The 6,518-nt window shown below is 38.2% G+C and overlaps 1 pseudogene; it reads left to right on the top strand.

Moving 5' to 3' along the window:
• Positions 1–5,247: 5,247 nt before the first annotated feature.
• On the top strand, positions 5,248–6,139 carry LOC114627886 (annotated as a pseudogene).
• Positions 6,140–6,518: the final 379 nt, after the last annotated feature.

Genomic DNA, 6,518 nt, shown 5'->3' with positions numbered 1-6,518 from the left:
TATACAGAAGTGACCTCCAAAATTCTACCACAGTTCTCCTACAGCTGATTAACACCATTAGCAAAGTGGATGGATAAAAAATTAACTAAAAATAATTAATATCTCTCCTTTAACCAAATAATATACAATATGAGAAAGAAATTGGCAAAACAACACCCTTTTTTTTTTACACAAATAATATAAAATATCGTGGTAAAACCCGAATGAAGGAAATTAAGACATGTATGACAAGAACTTCAAGTCTCTGGAGAACAAAAATGATGAAGATATCAAAAGATGAAATGTTTTCTCCTGCTCATGGATCAGTAGGATTAACATAGTCAAAATTCCCATCTTAGGAAAAGCAATCTATAGAGTCAATTCAATATCCATCAAAATCCCAACATAATTCTTTACAGACTTTGGAAAAGCCATTGTCAACTTCATATGAAAAAAAAAAACAAAACAAAACAGGATAGCTAAAACAAACTTGAACAATAAAAGAACTTCTGGAGGTATCACTATCCCTGATTTCATGATATATACAGAGCAAATTTAAGAAAAACTGCATGATATTGGCATAAAAACAGACAGGTGCTAAATGGAATAGAATTGAAAACCCAGAAATAAACCCCCACATCAGAAACTGGAAACAACCTATATGTCCCTCAACTAAACAATTGATAAAGTAAATGTGGTATATTTATACAACTAAATATTATTCAGCTATTAAAAACAATGATATTACGAAATTTGCACATGAATGGAACTTTAGAATATCATCCGAGTGAGATAATTCAGATCGAGAAATGCATGTGTGATATGTACTTACTTATAATTGGATATTAGTCGTAAAGTGCAGGACAACCATGCTGTAATCTAAAGACCAAAAGAAACTGGGTAATAAGGAGACCCCAAGAGAGAGTGTGTGAATCCTACACAGAAGGGGAAACAAAATAGTCATCAGAGTTGAATGAGGAGAGGGAACTGAGTGAAAGTTGGGTAGTGATGAGAAATATACATATGAGAATCAAGGATTGGGGAAGGGGAGCTAGATGAGGGCTGTGAGTGAGAATGGAAATCCACTGGGGGCAGCTCTTTGGTGCTGTAGACCTGGAACGGGGTAGGCTCAGTGGAACATTTTAGCACTGGAAGCTTTGTGACAAGAGATGGTGAGCACGGGTTCTTTCTTCCTCATTATTTGGAGACTTTATTACAATTGGCTTTGTATATTATAAGAAGTTTCCACTGCACTAGGTTACCATACCATCCCTCAAAGTACCTTCAACTCTAGACCCTTTTCCCAACATTTCCTCCCTCAATCCCATCTCCCATCCCAGCTGATCCTCCTGTTCTTATAATCAACTCCTCTCCTGTCCATTGTCTATTTCCCCATGCCAGGGAGATCTATGTGGCCCCTGCAGTCCCTTCCTCTGGGCCATACCTCTCTGAGTATATGGATTGTAGCTTTGTTATCATTATTTTAATGTTTAATATCCAGATATACCTGAATATATATTTATCTTTCTGTGTCTTAGTACCTTACTCTGGATGATTTTTTCCTAGCTACATCTATTTGCCTGCAAATTTCATGATGACACTTTATTTTTTTCCCTCTTTGGATATTTTATTTATTTACATTTCAAATGTTAACCCTTTCTCAGTTTCTCCTCCAGAAACCTGCTATCCCAGCCCTGACTTTTTATATGAGGGTACTCCCCCACTCCCCCACCTGCCCACTCCCACCTCACCTCCCTGGCATTCCCCTACACTGAGGTATCTAGCCTTCATAGGACCAAAGGCCTCTCCTCCTATTGATGCCCAACAAGGCCATCCTCTGCTACATATGTGGCTGGCGCTATGGGTTCCTCCATGTATACCTCTGGTTGGTGGTTCAGTCCCTGTGAGCTCTGGGGAATCTGGTTGGTTGATATTGTTGTTCTTCCTATGGGGTTGTAAAACCCTTCAACTCCCTCAGTTCTTTCTCTAACTCCTCCATTGGAGACCCTGTACTCAGTCCAATGGTTGGCTGTGTGTATCCTCCTCTACATTTTTCAGGCTCTGGCAGAGCCTTTCAAGAGACAGCTATAGCAGACTCCTATCAGCAAGCACTTCTTGGCATCCACAGTAGTGTATGGGTTTGTTGACTATGTATGGGATGGATCCCCAGGTGGAGCACTCACTGGATGTCACTTTCTTCAGCAGCTGAGTAACATCCCCTTGTATAAATGTATCATATTTTTCTTTATTCGTTCTTCTGTTGAGGGACATCTAAGTTGTTTCCAATTTCTGATTATCATGAATAGAAGAGTAGTGAACATGGTTGAGCAAGTGTCCTTGTGGTAGGATGAAGCATCTTTTTGGTATATGCCCAAGAATTGTATGCCTACATCTTGAATTAGATCAATTCCCATCTTTTTGAGGCACTGCTATAGCCATAATGGCTATAGAAGTTTGTACTCCTGCCAGCAATGGATGGGCATACCTCTTACTCACATCCTTGCCAGCATGAATTCTCATTTTGTTTTCTGTTAACTTTAACCATTCTGACAGGTTTAAGATAAAATCTCAAAGTAGTCTTGACTTGTATTTTCCTGATTGCTAAAGATGTTGTACATTTCTTTAGGTGCTTCTTGGCCATTTGGATTTCTTCTATTGAGAATTCTTTGTTTAGATCTGTATCACATTTTTTGGTTTTGCCTTTTTTTCATTTATTTAAAAACAGATTTGATCATACACTATCACTATATCCTGATTATAGTTTCCTATCTCTCTATTCCTCCCAGTTCCCATCTACCTCCCCCACCCTTCCAGATCGATTCCCTTTCTGTCTCATTAGAAAAGAACAGGATTCTAAGAGATAACAACCAAACGTAATAAAATAAAATAAAATAAAATAAAATAAAATAAAATAAAATAAAATAAAATAAAATAAAATAAAATATATAAGATGAAGCAAAAACTATCATATCAGAGCAACAAAACAGGGAAAGCATCATAAGAGCAGGCAAAAGAGTACAGACCCAATCATTCTCACAACAAGGACTCCCATAAAAATACTGATAGCTTATAATTCATATGCAGAGCACAGGTTGTAGACCAATGTAAGCCCTGTGCTTACTGCTTCAGTCTCTGTAAAGTCATATGTACCTTGCTTATTGGATTCAGAAGGTCTTGTTCTCCTCCAACCCATTTAGCTCTTACACTCTCATCCTCCTTTTCCATGGGATTCCATGAGCTTTGAGAGGAGGTACTTGATGGAGACCTATTATTTAGACTCTATTTACTATTTAGATTCTATTTCTCTGAGTAATTTCTTTCTATGGTTAACTACATCTGATCCTGTCTACCATGTCTACTGCCCAAGGAAGCCTCACTGATGATGACTCAATAAGCCACTGATCTATGAGTGTAACCGAATATAATTTGGAATCATTTTTATTGATTTTGTTTTCTTTTAGACCAATAATGCTTGGTTTTACTGTAGGTCTCTGGGGTATCTAGTATTTGGTTCTTATTTACCCATAGTACTGTCAGTTATAAAGTAGGCCTAAATCGAACAAGACATTGTATAGATCTTCCCACAAATTCTGTCCCACCTTTGCCATAACATAATTTGCCCTCAGTTTGATTATTTCTTGTCATCTACTATGCTTAGATATGGTAACTTCTTTTTGATCTAGACCTTTCAGGTGTGCTGCTGAGATCTCTTCATTTTTTTTATGTAGGTACTTAGTGCTGTGAACATTTCTTTAAGCATGATTTTCATTGTGCTTAGTAAGGTTGAATATTTTATTTGTTTATTGGATTCTAGAAAGTCTTTTTCTTTATTTCTGTCTTGACCTAATTTTTACCCTGAGAGCTCCTTAGTTCCCTTAAGTTTGTAAGCTTTTTTGTTGTTTCCTGTTTTATTGATCTCTAGATTTATTCTGTGGTGGTCTGATAAGATGCAGGGAATTATTTCAGTTTTTGTTAACTGTCAAGAAGTGTTTTGATCCCAGTATGTGGTCAATTTTGGCAAAATTGTCATTAGGTGCTAAAAAGAAGGTATATTCTTTTGTGTTAGGTGAAATGTTTTGTAAAAATCTGTTAGGTCCAATTGGTTTATAATGTCTGTTAGCTACAGTATTTCTGTTAGTTTTGTCTGAATGACCTGTCTGGTGATGAAAGTGGGGTGTTAAAGTCTCTTATTATCGATGTGTAAAGCCTGAATTGTGATTTAAGATTTAGTGATGTTTCATTTATAAATATGGGCGCCCTTGCAGTTGGTAGCATAGATGTTAATAATTAAAACATCATCGCGGCTGATTTTTTTCTTTATATGGTTAGTTTTTCTTATGATTAGCTTTTGTTTGAAATCTATTTTGGTAAGACATTAAAACCAGCTTGCTTCTTAGATATATTTGTTTGGAATGTCTTTTACTAACACTTTACCCTGAAGCAATATCTATATTTATCTGTTTTGATATTGAGGTGTGTTCCTTCTATCCAGCAAAAGGATGAATGCTGTTTTTTGTATCCACTTGGTTAACAGGCATTGTTGTTATTGTTTGTTTTGTTTTTGTTATTTTGGGTTTTTTGTTTTGCTTTTTTTTGTAGATACACAATGTTTAAATTTGACATTATTATGGAATACCTTATTTTCTCCATCTAAAATTATTGAAAACTTTGCTAGGTGTTTTATTCTGAGCTGGCATCTGTCTGCAACCTATGTGTCCATGCCTTTCTTGATTTTAGAGACTGCACTGAGAAGTCAGACGTAACTACAATAGATCTACCTTTATGTGTTACTTGGTGTTTTCCTATTTCAGCTTTTAATATTTTTTCCTACTTCTGTAGGTTTAGTATTCTGATAATTATTTGGTGAGGGTACTTTCTTTTCTGGTCCAAACTACTTGGTATTCTGTACATTTCTTATATGTTTATACCCATCTCTTCTTTGAGTTAGGAAATTTTTCATCTATGATTTTGCTGCAAATATTTTCTGGGTTTCAGAGCTAGGACCCTGCTGTAGAAATTATTTAAATCTTCAGCCCAGAGCTTCTACCATGCCTTTGGTTATTGAGTTCTAGGATGAAAGACACACTCACAGCCTTAATCAGTACAAGAGATTGGCAGATACCTAGCCTCTATGTTGTTAGAATCTACTTTCTTAAAGATAACCTTGACTTACTACTTACTATCTATTGTATTTCATCTGGGCTGTTTTTAAACTCCAATTGGGAAGCCCTCAGGGACACACTTTCTTGACACTTAACCCATGGAAGCATGTATGGATTCTCTTATCTCTGGAGCAACCAGGTTTGGGGGATCAAATTAGCATTAGAATACAAGAAGTATCAGGTCAACATACTCCAGCATGGCAGTCTTTTCCTTAGAACACCAAAAATTGTCTCCAGCAAAGACTATTCAGTAACTGCAAACTCCAAGCTGGCCATTATCACAGTGGGGGCCTGTCAGCAAGAGGGAGAGAGCCAGCTCAATCTGGTCCGGCAAAAAGTGAACATCTTCAAGTTCATCATTCCCAACATTGTGAAGTACAGTTCGCACTGAAAGCTGCTTGTTGTCTCAAATCCAGTGGATATCTTGACCTATGTCAAAAAAACAGTGGAAAATCAGTGGCTTTCCCACCAGTCGAGTTATTGGAAGTGGCTGCAATCTGTATTCAGCTTGGTTCCATTACCTGATGGGAGAATGGCTGGGAGTACACCTGATGAGCTGTCACGGATGGGTCCTGGGAGAGCATGGCGGACTCCAATGTGCCTATATATAGTCGTATGAACGTTGCCGATGTCTCCCTGAAGTCTCTGAACCCAGAACTGGTCACTGATGCAGATAAGGAGCAGTGGAAGGATGTTCATAAGCAGGTGATGCGTATGAGGTGATCAAGCTGAAAGGTTACACATCCTGGGCCGTTGGCTTCTCTGTGACAGACTTGGCCAATAGCATAATGAAGAACCTTAGGCGGGTGCATCCCACTTCCACCATGATTAAGGCTCTCTATGGAATCAATGATGATGTCTTCCTCAGTGTCCCATATATCCTGGGACAAAATGGAATCTCAGATATTGTGAAGGTGACACTGAATCCTGAGGAAGAGGCCCATCTGAAGAAGAGTGCAGATACCCTTTGAGGAATCCAGAAGGAGTTGCAATTCTAAAGTCTTCCCAGTGTCCTAGCACTTCACTGTCCAAGCTGCAACAGAGTTTCTATGGCGACCACACACTTCTCATTTGAGCTGTTTAGTACAACTGTGTTGAGGTGGTCTGTGGAAAAAAAATCTCAGTCCTCACAACTCTACCCTGCTGCCAAGTGGTACTTGTGTAGCGGTAACCTGGTTAGTATGACAGTCCCCCTGTCTCCAAGACACACTGCCAACTGTATATAAACTTTGATTACCCTTTGAGCCTGCTGGGTTGCTCCCCTGTGCACGCTCACCAAACATGCCTAGACTAACGAGTTTCCAGGTAGTCATATCCTGGCTCCAGTGTGTAAGTCCATTATTCATATCTTGTGCATAAGTGTTCTACAGGATATTT

The sequence above is a fragment of the Grammomys surdaster genome, unplaced genomic scaffold (assembly GCF_004785775.1).
Source record: "Grammomys surdaster isolate TR1022 unplaced genomic scaffold, NIH_TR_1.0 61, whole genome shotgun sequence".
Lineage (NCBI taxonomy): Eukaryota > Metazoa > Chordata > Mammalia > Rodentia > Muridae > Grammomys > Grammomys surdaster.
Note: the sequence above shows the minus strand (reverse complement) of the source record. Positions and strands in the feature narration are given on the sequence as shown.